The sequence below is a fragment of the Panicum virgatum genome, chromosome 2N (assembly GCF_016808335.1).
Source record: "Panicum virgatum strain AP13 chromosome 2N, P.virgatum_v5, whole genome shotgun sequence".
Lineage (NCBI taxonomy): Eukaryota > Viridiplantae > Streptophyta > Magnoliopsida > Poales > Poaceae > Panicum > Panicum virgatum.
The window spans coordinates 54,022,624-54,038,451 of NC_053146.1; the positions used below are offsets into that span (position 1 = coordinate 54,022,624).

General features: G+C 48.9%; 1 long non-coding RNA gene across 1 annotated transcript; it reads left to right on the plus strand.

Annotated features, from left to right (window-relative positions):
• The first annotated feature begins 4,748 nt into the window (after positions 1-4,748).
• On the plus strand, positions 4,749-6,259 carry LOC120658928. Its single transcript, XR_005668886.1, has 2 exons — positions 4,749-5,909; positions 5,994-6,259. It is a non-coding gene; the product is annotated as an uncharacterized LOC120658928 (long non-coding RNA).
• The last annotated feature ends 9,569 nt before the right edge of the window (positions 6,260-15,828 follow it).

Here is a 15,828-nt window from a genome sequence, read left to right on the forward strand (position 1 = left end):
GATTAGTACATAAAATAAATTTTAATTTAAAAATATAACTTAATCAAAGAGTTCATATAGAATGCACTTAGTAAATAGCTAAATTCAAGATTAAAAAAACACTTAACAAAAATGTTACCAAGTGTTCACACATCTAGATTCTGGGCCTCTTGAGCCGAGTGAATTTTGGATTCCATGTAGATTGTAGAAATGGAGTACTATCAATATTTAAGGTCTTTGAATCCATCTGAACTAGATTTTTTTTTTAAAAAAAAAGCTGAATTGCAAAAACTAGACGCTGTGTTTGGACCCATCCAGCTAGTGAGCGGTGGCTGTCTCGCAAGCTAGTGGAATTATGCAATCTGTGTGTTGGCCGCGGCTCTATGAGAGTGCAAATGTTGGTGGGCGTCGTGTTCAGTTTTCGATCTTGCTGCGATTGTCGAGTGGAGTGGTGTTGTGGAGTGGAGTCGTGCGGCCGCATTGATGTCCTAATCCAACCGGTTGGTGTTTGAGAGCGGCTGTTGTGTTTGAGTTGAGTTGGCACGGTACGGCGCGTGTTGATACCCTAACCCAATCGACGGGTGTTGTTTCTTTGTTGTTTGGCCAGTCTGGGTTTTTTTCTTCTTTTTAACATAATCAGCAGCTCTCTTGCCTAATTTGTTTCAAAAATACACAGATTGTAAAAGACCGGAACATAACCTGATATTCTTGGACCGTATGGTACATTGCAGAATTTCAAATTCTGAATTTGCTGTGGATCCAGACAGAGCCTTAGCTAAGTGCAGCAATTTTTTCTTACCTATATAATAGTATATTATTACAGACCAAAAATGACCTAGAGTGGGTCGATGGATACTAGCAATGCGTCAATGATCCAGTGGCTCGGCGTTCCCAGTTATTGCGCGTCCGGCCGTCATGTTTTCCCACGATGCCACCGAGCTGCAGGAATAGACCGGCCGGGGGATCGGAATCGGAGGAAATGTCAAATGTGCGCGCGCATCCCAGGAAGGAGGGACCAGGGATCCGGCTGTCGTGCCCGGGCGCAGCAGCCCACTTGAAGTGAGACAGTACAAGATGCGGCCATCATGCATGCATGCTAGCTAGCTGGTCTCAAGTGTGCACGGAGGTCCCGAGCAGCAGCAAAAGGGACAGGGCCGCGCGGAGAGCGAAAGCCTAGCAGCCCTAGCTAGCTAGCCGCCGGCCTCGCCCGATGGCCGGCCGGGCGCGAGCGGTGGTCCACCGCCCGCAACCACCGTGACGCCAACATCTGAGGCCAGGCCACCGCGCGGCACGCCTGCCGCCCCCGTCCTGCCCGGCGATCGCGCGCGGCCGCCGCGCCGTGCATGTCGCGCGCGGCCGCCGCAGTAACTAGCTAGCAGCGCGCGGCAGCCGGTGGAGCCAAATCATATGGTGGTGCACGGCGGGATCAGATCGGATCGGGTCAGAACGCCAGCCAGCGCTTTGATTTGGCACGGAGAGAAAAAAAGGCTCCCGGGCTGCCAGGCCAGCGGCCAGCCCAGGTGCAGGCATGTGGGCGCGCGTCACCTCGATCGGCCTCGCGCGCGTGAGACTCCCTGCTCGCCGCCGCACGTAACGCCGCGCATGGGCGCCCCGGCGCTGTCGCCCGCCAGCCGGGCGGCCGGCGTCCTCTGCCGGCCTCGGCCGGTCTCCGGTCGGTCGGTCAGGCACAGGGTTGGCCGGCCGGGGCGCACCCCCGCGCGCTGCCGTAGGAGGGCGTGCGTGCACGTGTCTGGCCTTGATCTGACGTCGCGCTCGTGCCCGTGTCCGGGCGCCGCACCCGGCAAGGCCGGAACGAAGGAAGCGCGCGGCCGCCGATCGAGCAAGTGGCGCATAAATCTAGTCCCCGGCCGGGGAGGATAATATTTCCCCGCCCCGGGGCGTTGCTCCGCGCCCAACCGCAGCGGCACGTTGCCTGCTGGGGGCGCCGCGGGCACGGCAAGCAGGATAGAATTTTCTGCGACGCCGCCGCCGCCGCATTATCCGAAGCTGACAAAAATCCATTTGGAATTAAAGAAGAATCGGATAGGACGCGGACATCGCCGCCCTCCTTCGCTCACTCACTCAATTCATTCCGATCCCTCTGCGTGCATGGACCGTGCCACTCTCGGATCTTGGCCGGGCGTGCCTGGACGCACTGGCGGGCGGCAGGATGATGCAGCGCGCGCGGAACGCCAGCTGCGAGGTCGAGCGGATGCCAGAAGGCCGGCTAGCTGTGGATCGGCTCCGGTTGTTGCCGCGCGGACGGAGACTTGGAGGCCGCTACGCCACGACACGATCTTTGTCCCTGGCCATTACTGCGGCGGCGGCGCCGCCGCCGCCGCCGCGGCGAATTGAATCGCACGTTTCGGCGTGGCCTCGCCGGCCAAGGCTTGGCTAGCCGCAACGTGCGTGATAAGTATGCAGTCCGGATCAGCATTTCGGCGCCGCCCCCATGCTGCCATGCTGCTGCGATCCCGGGGCCTGTCGCACTGCACGCTTGCCGCCATGGAGCCATCCAGCGGGGGGGCGTGCATTTGCATGCATGCACGCCGGCGATGATAGCTACGAATAGGATAGGTGTGGCGTTGTGGTTTCCTGGCCGTGCATCTGTGGGGAGCAGAACGGTACACACCCCACGCCTATCCAAACGGCGCCCAACAGCTGGTGGTATAGCATGGAGCCATGGATCTTCCGTACGTCACCTAGCAGCAGGATCGGTCATGCTTGTGCATGCCGACGACCGAGCTACCTAGTGCTATGCATACTGCTCTGCACCTTCCATGGACCCATCACCCATATATGCATGCACCGTGGACAAATCTGAACCAGGCACTGTGTATCTGCAGGTACTACTATGAACGATATGGATAAGCAGTTAGGCCTGTTTAGTTCCCACCCATAAACCCTGTAAACGCAAAAAAAAAACCGTCACTTCGAATGTTTCGACACATATATGGAGTACTAAATGAAGTCTATTTACAAAACTTTTTGCATAGATGTGTTGTAAATCGCGAGACGAATCTAATGAGCCTACTTAATCCATGTTTTGTAACAGTGATGCTACATCGTCTCGCGATTTACAACCCATCTGTGCAAAAAGTTTTGTAAATAGACTTCATTTAGTACTTCAAATTAGTAAGATTCCAACGCAAAAAAATTTTGCACTGGAACTAAACAGGGCCTTAGTCAGGTAAATCCCCACGTGTTGCGATACTACACCAAACTGGAATTACCTTGGCGGCCACAAATTTCCTTGACGGCCGAAATTGAACCACCAAGAAAAATGTAGTTTCCTTGGCGGTGCCAGTTAACAGCCAATGATTCTATATTTCTTGGCAGCTGATGATGTCCGCCAAGAAAAATAAGGACTTCCTTGACAGATTGTCTAGCCCGCCAAGTAAATTGAACACTTTCTTGGCGGTTTTGTTAGGCAGCCAAGGAAATGCTTGTTAAGGGCATGTTATGTTTTTTTCATTTAAATATATATAACACATATGACAATCGAAGTATACAAGGCATGAAAAACATTGTTATGACATACTAAAAAGGTTTCAACATGAAAATCGACTAATGGATTGTTTCATTTGATATTCATTTCAGAGCACTTGTATGGTGTGTGAACTCTCTCCTGTCTAACTAGATTCAAGATGATTAGTAGCAAACTTATCATTTTTGCATTTAAATTTCATACAAGCTAGATTAGTATTTCTTTCATGAAAATATTTTAATGTAAGTTTTATGCAATGATAAACCTTTTGAAGATTTAAGTGTATTTATGGCTAGTTATTTAAAACATTTCACATATCAACCACATGTGGTGTAAAAATAACATTTAAATTACAAATAAAAATAGTTGCTAGGGTACTCATATATGTCAGTACTACATGCCAATTTGTAAACAAAAAACTTAACTATTTGTACACTTTACACTATAGTTTTCTTACTCAATTCATAGTTTCTAAAATTTAATAATTCCTAATTTTCTTAGAAAATCATAAAATTTGGCTTGGGGTCAAATTACATCCTTCTAACATCCATAGAAAAATTCCACCAAAAAATTAAAATTGAGGTAAAAGTTTTCTTCATTTGGTGTTCATTTCAAAGCAAATGTTTATAGTCAACCCTCTACTCTTTAGTAAGATTCAAGATGTTCAATAGTTAACTTTCTCTTTTAAACAAAATTTAATGTAAACTTGATTTATTATATTTTTCATAAAAAATAATTTATTATTATTCAATAATATACATTTTTGAGAAATTTAAATGTAAATTTAGCTATTTAATCGAATTACTTTGCATCTCACTATCCTGAGAAAATCTTCCGAATTGGGCTGAATGTTTGGCAGAACCCATTACAGCTCCCCTGTATGCACATGGGCCTGCAGCGCGTCCAACTGCTTCTGACCGTCCATCGTCGATCTGTCGGCCTTGGTGGGACGCACACGCATCAAAACTGGCGGCACACCACGAAAACCCTAGCTCTTCTACCCTTTTCCCTGTTCACACCCAGCAGCAACAGAGCGAGCAAACCATGGCGACGTTGTGCGGAGGCGGCGCGAGGCGGGCTGCGGCGCTGTCCGGCGAGGCGGAGGCGCGGCGCACGGCAGCCGGGCCGCGAGCTCCACGCGGCCAGGTGCGCGCGGGCGAGACCGAGGTGGCCGGCGGCGTATGTCTGCCACCGGCGCGGGAGCTCGAGTGAGCGTGGCGGCGGCGCGGCCATCCTACGTGGCGGCCGGCAGCGGAGGCGGCCTCCTGCGGACTTCGTTGCGCAGGCGAGGAGGCGGCGCTGTGGCTTCCTGCGAGCTTCGGGGCGTGGCGGAGGTCCACGACGGAGTCAGATCCGGCCGCGGCAAAGTCCTCCGCCGGCTGGGAAATAGCTAGAGGCCGAGCAGTGAGGAACGAGTATTAGTAGTACTTGCCTGTTATTTATTTTACCAATGCATCTCGGATCTATTATTATAAGTAGCACTTGTCCTTTTATCACTGCATCTCGGATCTAGTAATAGGATTTGCAGTACTTCCTACAAGATCGTCTCTTATGATGAGCTTGTTCACGATTCGGCCACTGCAACTTTGAATTCTGAAATGACTACCGGTTAGTGGTTGGGCGGAAAATGCGTGGTAATGATGCTTCTGTCGACATCTAGTTACTTATATCAAATAATAAGTTTTCTAGACTGAATCCAAAGGCACACTGTCATGCTGGTTTTCAGTTCACACTGCATAATGTAACTCTTATAAGCTGCATTTAGTAACTATGATGATTTATGTCAATTTGTTACTATTTCCTACCTGGGAATTTATGGTACATTTTCTTCTCCTTAAGAAGCAGATAAGGTAAATTTGCACTTAGCAACATTTGAGACTCTGTTAATTAAGACTCTGTTTCACAGCAATAGTTCTATATCCCAGCACTGATTTCAAACATTTTCTACCATCCTATTGTCATGGTTACTTTGTCTAACTTGTGTTGATTTGTGCAATGCAGGTGATTGTTGAGAATGCTGAGTTAGTTATCAACTTCTCTAAGTTACCATAACTGCTATACTTTTTACAATGACTATCCACATCTTTAATTGTTTATGGGTAATTCTAGTAGGGTTTCTACCCTTTCTTTCCCCTGATGACTGATGGCAGTTGGTGCCATAATTTGGCTACCCCAAGACAAATATATAACACTATATTCAATTGTCTCACTCATTATCATTACAGAAAGTGCTCACTGCTCTCATCTCAATATTTTTACACATCTCCATATACTTTTGTGTGTTCACTGTTTTTTATTTAACAATTAGGCAGTAACACATCTCCATATACTTATTGCAAGATTATTTCAAATTGCAGAAGCTAAACTGAGCATTATGAATGTGTATGCTGATTCCTAATGATATATATCAAGAAAATGCCTTTCAAACCCTCCTAATTGTGAGGTAATTATTTCTTCCTTTTCACCTGCATGCTTCCACCTAATAGTTCCATTTTCACCAATCTAATAATTTGTTTTTATGGGTTAGAGGGACATGATGGTTTAAGTGCAACTTGGAGTAGCAAGTGAGCTCATATGCATTGGTGAAGGATCTTTTTACGTTTGTGTTAAGTAGATCAAGTCCTGTTAGATTGATTCAATAGTTTTCAACTGAGTTGATTGTAACTTGCTACTGGAATATCTATGAATATTTCTGCTCATTAAAATTACTGCATATCAGCAGCAATGTATTTTTTATGTGCCATATGTTGTTCCTATAATATTATTGGAAGAATAATGATATGTTGCCGGTCACTACCTTGATCAATGGAACTTGATATGGACTGTATGTTTGATGGATACAATTTGAATTACTTATGGATCGAACAATATTATGTAGCTATTAGCTGATAACATATTATTATTTTATTAGTTGTATGCATTTTCTTGGCGGTTGGTAGCCAAGGAAACAACTATTTAGCTTGGCGGTTGAGGCCTGCCAAGGAAAGTTGTATTCTTGGCTGTCGATGACCGCCAAGGAAAGTTGTATCCTTGGCTTTCGACGACCGCCAAGGAAAGTTGTATCCTTGGCAGTTGTAATAATTTTTTGGCGCAGTTGCAATTTGGACATTGTCCGACTTTACTTGGCGGTCAAACCGCCAAGAAAATAGTGCATGGCGGCCGGCAGCCAAGGAAATCGAATTTCCTTGGCTTTCTATTCTTAGCGAATTTTGCTTGGCGGCCGGCCGCCAAAGATCATTTCTTTGGCGGTTTTGGTACTTTCCTTGGCGGTTTTTGGCCGCCAAGCCAATTCTGGTTTGGTGTATATCTCATGTATGTGCTACATACTACACCCTTTAACTCCACTGTGGCTCGTGCTGTCAGATCACGTATGCCGCCTTTCCGGCCGCCTAAACTCAGTAGACTTTCTGAATTGAGAAAGTCAAGGTTAGCACATCGCATGGCAACCCAATCCGAGACGCAAGAACGACGAACTGAGTGGTCAATTTTACTGTCCATGTCCCATAATCATCATGCGACGAGCCTATCTTCAGCCAGTATGCAGTAGTAGCACTGGCTTGCACTCAACAAACGTCTGACGACGCCTAGAACGCTTCCAAGTCTGAACAAGAAACCGCTCCAGCACACACACTAGAGACTAGACGGTGCTGGCAGGTACTAGGCCGGCCGGGCCGGCTTCCAGGCCGAGCAATGCGAAGGCGACACGTCGCAACACGATACGTACGGCCCCAGCCCTGCAGGCTCCACTCGCACCGCGTTTGGTTTGTACAGTAAAAATTCCGTAAAAAGAGAATCATGTACTCATAGAGTATTAAATGTAGTCTATTTGTAAAAACTTTTCGGAGATAAGTGTAACTTTTCGCGACAAATCTAATGACAGCAATTAATTCATAATTTGCTACGGTGATGCTACAGTAACCATCCTCTAATCGTGCGGTTAGAGGCCTCATTAGATTGGTCTCGCGAATTTACCAGGAGTCCTACAGGTGATTTTGTAATTAGACTTTATTTAATACTCTAAATTAGTGGTCAAAGATGCAAAAAAAAAAATTCACGCCCCAAACCAAACACGGGGGTGAGTGAGGATGAACAGTAGCGGCGTTGGATTGTTCGAAGCGCGTTCGTATCAAGGAGACCGCGCGGTTTTGCATCAAGGAGATCGATCGACTCTCATGCATATGGCAGGCGATTTCCCATCCATCCATCGTCTCGGTCCATGCATGCAAGGCAGTAAGGGGTTTTCTGGTCCTGGCTGGCAAAGATTCTTCAGGAAGCGCCGAAGCGCGATGCATGCCTTGAACATCGATCTGCCTGTATCTGTATGCACAGCACCTAACAACCACATCTTGTCTTTCGAAAGAAAGAAGAAAAACAACAACCACATCGTGAGATCCGTGTCCTAGCGATAGTAGCTAGTGGTTTGGTGTAACCACTGCACGGAACCCTAGCTAGGGCTACTGTGTGCCGTGCCCGTCATGGGCGAAGCAGCAGCGCACGCATACAGTTCAATCCGTTCCATCCCCTTCCGATTTCTTCTGGACACACTGTTCCAATAATATGTACCCTGTAGTAGTACATGTGAGTGGATGATTGGGGGCGGACGTGAGCTGGGTCAAGATGGAGAAGCAAAGGTACCGATCGAAACGGAAACTTTTATTTGCCCTTCATTTCCTGCATGTACTTCTTCCGTTGTTCCCGATCGATCGTCGCATGATTGAAGGGGAAGAAAAAGAAATAGTCCCGGAACAAGATTGGTCGCGTCTGCGCGGCAGCCCGGCCGGAACCCGGTCTGGTCAGTAGTCTTGGTATTGCATGTTACTACTCCCTCGGTGCATGCATGCTGTGATGCTGCACTGAGCTGGACGGAAGCATGTCTGCTTGATACGAAGTGACAGGGAATAATGTGAGCAAGAGTCCGGTAGAGGGATGGGCCAGAAGGAAAATGTTGTGTGGTATCGGAGAGAATACATGTCATGTCAACATGTGTGTGCGCGCGCGCGCGCGCGTGCGTGTGCGGCGTGGCTGGGAACGCGCGCGAGTTCTGAACGAGACCGGCGGGCGCAGCGCATGTGGAGTGGAATATAAGCATGGCGGCAGGCGCGGCATTGAACGGAAACCTTCCAAGCAAGGTGGATCGGCGCCCGCGCGGCCATGATCGCCGCCAGCAGCCAGCAGGCCCGGCCCGGCCCCATGCGTCAATAACTCGTGTCCCCCGGCGGCAGCCCAGGAAAGAGATATTAGGCCGCCGGCCGCGGCCGGCCAGGGCATGGCCGCGCCGATCGCCGCCCGGGACACGGCTCCTACCACCCCGGCGCCTGACCGGCCCAGGGGCGGACGTAGTATTGATTCCTCCGTATTCCCAGGAATACTCTGCTGCCGGAAAAACAAATTAAGTATATGTATATATGTATAGGAATACTCTGCTGCCGTAGGCCCATCTAAACTGGCCCACGCTCACGGTTCACCAGGCAGCAGCCCACCAGGAACATCACGGAAGCACCCAGAGTGGACGGACAGATCAGACGCGTATAGACTCCAGCGTTGCAAGCGCTGAGCGCTGCGCGCGGCCGCCGCAGGGCGCGGCACGCCGCCGCCGACGCCGCGGCGGCGCGGCCGCCACTCCGGTCCGGAATCCGCGTCTACACGCTAGACTGCGGCAGTGCCCAGTCTTACTCCTCCGGTCCTCCCTCCCTTGCGACACACCTGCCGTAGTTGCGCTCGACTGCCGGCACTCCGGCAGCGCCTCCCGGTATTCCCCTGCGGCGGTGCGGCCACGGAGCACGGGCACTCTTCCTCCCGGTCTCGTAAAGCTCAACCCATTCACTAACTCGCAATCCTGTGTTCGGTTCATCTTCTTCCCCAAATCAAAGCCTAACCCTAGATTTTTCATTCTACATGAGTGTGGAGTAGACGAGCAGTGGAGCTGCAGATCAAACGGCGAGCGTTGGAGGTAGCAAAAAGATTAGAGATAAGAGGTGAGAATCCTCAATTCGATTACTAATTATTCTTACCCAATAATATTGTGTTCCGAGGAACTGAAATAGTTTTGGGGGCTAATCTAGGTTGTGTAATAAGTTGTGAGAATGAATGATAAAAAAAAAGCTGTGAGAATGAAGAAGAAATCTATTGATCTAAAATCAATGTGGGAAAGAGCTGCAAAGACAAGGAAGTTAACTTCCCCTTCCACATTGACACCACAGCCTATTACTATTGGGAGTCAAGTTGAGGCAGATGCTAATCAAAGCTCACCTTCTGTCCATCCTGAGATGCAAACTAGTGACTCGCAGAATCAGATAGCAAGAGAAATTGAAATGCCTGAGCATATTGAAACAGTGGTTGCTAGCAATGAACCTATGCCAGCAATCATAGAGGAGTCACAATCTTCAGAAGATCAGCCTACCCATTTGTCCCCTATCAGAGATGGTGATGAACCAGAGTATGAATCAAATGATGAAGCTATTTATGATATTGAATATCTTATTCGTGATCCGGGAAAGAGGGTTCCCATCAAATCCTATGATGTCAATGAGCGTAACTCAGTGATAAGAGGATATATTGCATTGGGGCCTTGTCAACCATGGAGCCATAATTTTCCTATAAGGAATATTGGAGGTAAGCCATAGTAGAAGAACTTGAGTTGGGTGACATTGAATCAGGAAAGGGTCAAAATCAAGAGATGGGAGTAAGTAGGCCTGGAGATACACATTGGGGATCTCATTATAAAACAGTTATGCGTGTCCTCTCTTTGTATCCTTCAATCCGTAAAGTTATCACAAGGGTTGGCAAAGATTCCACTCAAGGGGCAGAATGTGCACAAGCATAAACAATGTCGACAATATTTAAATCATTTGAATTTGTTTTCATGGCATACTTGATGCGTACTGTACTTGGGTACACGGCTGATTTGAGTCATGCTTTGCAAAAGAGGGACCAAGATATTGTTAATGCCGTAGACGTCATTTTTCTCACAAAGATTCAGTTGCAACAAATGCGCGAGAATGGTGGATGGGATGAATTTCTTAAAGATGTCCACTCTTTTTGTATGAAGTATGGTATCAAAATTCCTAAGATGGAGGATTTTTACAGGCCAGTTGGAAGGGACAGAAGGTTCTATGTAAAAATCACAAATCTGCACCGTTACCATGTTGACATGTTCTTAAGTGTCATTGATAGGCAGCTACGGGAACTCAATGATAGGTTTGATGAGGTAAACACTGAATTGCTTCTTTGCATGGCATCATTCAATCCGATTGATTCATTTGCTGCTTATGACAAAGCCAATTTTGTTAAACTTGCTCAATTTTATCCTGATGATTTTTCAAGAAGTGAAATAGACCATCTTCCTTGTCAACTTCAACTCTTTATTACTGATGTGCGCGGAGATGAAAGGTTTAGGAAAGTGAAAAGTTGCACACCAAGTATGATATTGTGTATAAGCTTCTTAAATTGGTGCTGATACTTCCTGTAGCTACAGGTAGCGTTGAGAGGGTATTTTCATCAATGAATTATGTGAAAAATAAGCTAAGAAATAGGATGGGTGACCAATATTTGAATGATTGCTTGGTCACATTTATTGAGCGAGAGTTCTTCTTACAAGTTAAGGACAGTGACATCGTCAAGCGCTTTCAAGCCATGAAAGATCGTAGAGTTCAGATAAAATTGTAGTTTTTTTCAATATTTGTAATTTGTCTTTGTTTATTGGAATTATAAAATATCTTTCATTTGAACAACAGATACCGTTCATCTATGCTGTTGTGAACTTGAACTTGAATATTTAAATAAATTATTTTTTTAAAAATACCTTACTTAGAAATGTCCGCCACTGGACCGGCCTCCCCTGGTCAACCACGTCCCCGGGGCGAGACAAGTCGCGCGCCGGGCGAACAGTAAAAGTACCGGCCCCGCCAGGTAGGAGGGACGCTGCAGCATCTGCTGCTGCGTGCCCCGATCCGTGCGCGTGTCTGGATCGGCGATCTTTTCTGCTGCTGCTGCCGCCGCGCGCCAGATCGATCTGGCGCCTGATTCGCGACGTACATGTCGCGTCTCGTGATTCGTGAGGCAAGGGTCCTGGGTGTAGCTGGAAGGCGGACAGGTCATCGGATCGGATGGTTACTGGATGGACCTGTAGCTGTCGGATTGCTGCCAATGGCGCCCGGCCCGTCCTCGTGTTAACGTGCACGGCACACTTGGCCACAAGCGATTGGCTGCGCCGTACATGAATGGGGAACAGAGAGAGAGAGGGGAAAGCGCGGGCAGCAATGGCGGGCGAATGAGAGAGATCGAGAGATCCAGCCCAGCAGGTGATTCTTGCCTCCGGCCCAACGAGGTGGGAAGCACTACTAGCGGTTTTTTATTTTCGATTTGAAAATTTACAGGAATATACCCCGGCCGCCCCGCTGCCGAGCGGCCGGGACCTGGCCGCCCGGCAGCGAGGCGGCTGGGGCATTTCTGAAAAAAATTTCGCTGAGAAAATTGCGCGCAGGTCCCTGGGGGCCGGTCGCACGGTAGCGGGGCGGCCGGCCCCTTATGCCGCCCGGCAGCGGGGCGGCCGGCCCCTTATGCCGCCCGGCAGCGGGGAGGCCGGCCCTGGCCGCCCGGCAGCGGGGCGACCGGCCGTAATTTTTGCAATTTAGCCTTTTTCGCGAAAGAATTTCACATATGTGCCCTTTTGTACCTTTTTGCAGAAATAGACCCTGGGGTCGGCGCCGTAATATGTGGCGCCGAGATAACACGTCTTGGTACCACAAATCACGGCGCCGAGGTGCCACGCACGCACAAGCAATCTAGTGAATCTTCGAACTTGCCTTTAATATTTTCGGACCTTTTCAGGAGACTAGAATATTGTGAACCACACATCAAATATAACGGTAAGAATTTAGAACTAAAAACTGCATTACACAATGTAAATCATAGGAATTACATCATAATACAACGTTAATGAAACACACATCAGACATGCAGTGGCATGACAGAACCCGTTGCAACTACGGTAAACAGATTCTGAACTAATCTAACATGCCTTAGGTAATTTAAAAATACACAACAAACACAACGATGCAGCATGTCACTAGCATTAGGTAGTCCTAGTAGCCGTACCCCCACGTAGCAAACTGCGTTGAGCCTTCTCCGCAGTATCCACCCCTTGCAAATGGTGCAGGCGGTGGTGCCGGAGGGGCAGGGCCCTTCTCCTTGTGACAAGGGCAGTTGCAGTAAGGAATAGTGTATGGTTCATTCTGTGAAGCGGCAGCATTGCTGGTATCATCATCTTCGTCGTCTTTGTTACCCTCGCTCACTTCCTCGTAATGGTTCATCTTGCATTCCAGATCAAAGATCTTTATCTGGAGGTACTCGATGAACTCCTGAACTGAATTAATTGGTGTATGATCGACCCACCTGGTAAAACCACAATTTTCTGGAGCATCTGAAGACTGCAAAATAAATTTCATGTAAGGTGTCTCAATGAAGATAAAGAAATAAAACAACCGAGTATTACCCATGCATGTGGGCATTTGAAGAAACGCCGACCGCCATCCATCCCGTCGGTGCACATCTGCACTAAGCCGTCATCACCATGTCTGCATTTTGGCCACGGTTCTCTACGGTTATCGTATTGTCGAAGAGGAGTTTCATTGGTAAATTCACTCTTGTGCTGCGGCGGAAACTCAAACACTGGTTCCGGAAAGGAATCAGGGTCTATTTCTGTAAAAAGTTACAAAAAGGGCACATATGTGAAATTCTTTTGCGAAAAGGGCTAATTGTAAAAATTACGTCCGGGCGCCCCGCAGCCGGGCGGCCAGGGCCGGCCGCCCCGCTGCCGGGCGACCAGCCCCCAGGGACCTGCGCGCAATTTTCTCCACGAATTTTTTTTCAGAAATGCCCCTGCCGCCCCGCTACCGGGCGGCCAGGACCCGGCCGCCCGGCAGCGGGGCGGCCGGGTATATTCCTATAAATTTCCAAATCGAAAATATATTTTTGTAAAAAACGAAAATAAAAAAATAAAGAAACTGCAGCACTACTACGGCTCAACGAACGGCCTGGCGGAAGAAGAGAGCAAAGGCGCCTTTTGGGCTTACGGGGCGTTAGGCCCAACGGAAAAGGCTTACGGTTCCCCTATAATTGCTGCTGTGCGGCGTGCAAAGGGCCACCAAGCCAGGAGAGCACCGAAAGGCACTTCGGCAAGCCCAGCGGCCACTCAAGCAATCTGACGGCCCAACAGAAGATAGAGCTGATGTGTTCGACGTGTTCGTTCTACCGTTCTTTTTTTTCTTCCAGTTTTTCTTTTCTTTCGCATAATATTTGTTGATTTCTAAAGTGCATGTATATTTGCCGAACTATTGAAAATGACAGATTAATCAAATACACTAACTTGTTTTTCTATGAAAATACTTTAACTTGTTGAAATAACTAGTTCATTTGCGTGACTAGATATACTTTTGTTTTAGATTAACCAGTTCATTTCAGTTCTACTAATTAGTACGGAACTGCATTGGTATGTGATGTCTTGAGAAACAGTCGTACGTATGTCATTTTTGTGGAACTGCATCGTGGTGTAAATTTATTCACTTATCTTTGGACTATGGTACTATTTGCCTTTATATTATGTATGGTTATTACCGTTGTGTCGACTCGAACAGTTGAAGTGGTTACTTACTACAGCTTTTGAGTACCGGCTTCTCATTGTAATCTATATGTTTCCTATCAAATTGTACTGTTTCGGATATCTCGCATAACTGATTTTATTTTCTCAACCGAGATTTTCCGTTCCCATCCCCGTTTCCAAATTAAAATAAGAAAATGAAAATAGTTAGGATCTTTTCTGATCTGATTTCGACCGCTTTATCCCTACGGACATGGGCCAGCAAAGGTGGACTGCCGGCTCCTCTCTCTACCCCAAAACTGTCCCCAGCGAAAGGAACAACGGGCCAGGCCGACAGTTCATCACTCGTCCCCCGAAAGCTTTAACCAGGGGGCAACAGCAGATGCGCAAGCATGAGGTTGGAAATGGAAGGGGAAGGAGAGTACAGAGTCCCCTACTACCATTGCATCTTTTTGAAAAAAAAAAGTCCTACCACTGCTGCAATTGAAGTCCTACCACTGCTGCATAACTGGGCCTGGGCGAGACGCTGGGGCTGATTGGTTGGCTGAATTGAAGTCCAGCCAGACTCCCCGGATGCTACATACGCCTAATTAGATAGCTGGAGCAGTGGAAGAGCCAGGCCCGGTGATGCAAGATTCTCTCCTCAGCCAGGCGCTACGCATGCGGTCGATTTGCTCGTTTCTGACGAGCCTGGTTCGCATGAGCATGAGAACCGTGCGGGCTCAGAGAGTAGCGATGCAAAACATTAAGGGCGTGTTTGGTTGGCTGCGTGGGCGCCGAACCAGGCTCTCCCAATGCAAGCTCCAGCTGATTGGTTGGCTGCTCCAGCGATGGGGCCTGCCTCGCGGGATGCAAAGAGGTACCTGGAGCCAGGCTCCCGTGATACGCAGAAATCACTCGTTTCTCCAGAGCCTGGCTCTGGTGATGCGAGCACGCATGCTCGGGGTGCGTGCACAGACAGTAAAAGTGGAAGCCTGTGTGTGCAAATCTGCAACCAAACAACATCTCGCTGTGGCCTGGCTGCACTGGCCCAACCAACCAAACACTGACTTGTTGCATGTGCTGGGCTTGGCTCCCACCGGCCTAGCTCTCTGGTGCGATCCTGGCTCATCAGGGAAGAGAACCAATCAGGCCCTAAAGCTGGCAGGGCAACCAATACGCGCTGCTCTTCCATGCTGCAAGGATCCAGACAACCAAACAAGAAGCATTTGCATGGCACCAGTCTGGCCAGCGCGAGTCAGGCTCACAGGTGCGGGCCAGGCTGGGATGGTGCAAGAAACCAATCGCACCCTTCGAGATCGGGAAGCGACGCGAGGCCCCCGTGCTGGATGATCGACCGATGGCACGCACGGCGCCGCGTCACCTGGCGCCCATAGAGGAGGTACTACGTACCGCACCAGGTTCGTTCACCTAAAAAAGCCCACAGACAGAGCTGCCCACTAACTACAGGCGGCGGTCCAGGCCCAGCCGATCGATCTCTCGCGCCCTCCTCTCCAATAATTCGCGAGGCCGAGGGGGCGCGTCACGTGGCGTGTTTCCCGGCTCCAGCACCCCCCTGCCGGCCGTTATCCCAACGACAAGCAGACGCATCCCCGTTCCAGCTTGCCGCCCCAGGTGGAAGTGGAACCGCAGCTACCGGGAGCAACGTCCAGGCAGAGCAGCCCGGTCCAGCCCTCTCCTCCCCGATCGATCAGCTAGCCAAGCGTGCCGCTCCCCTGCCTGCCTCAAGCTGCTGCTAGATCCTGCACGCGTGCATGCGCCCACG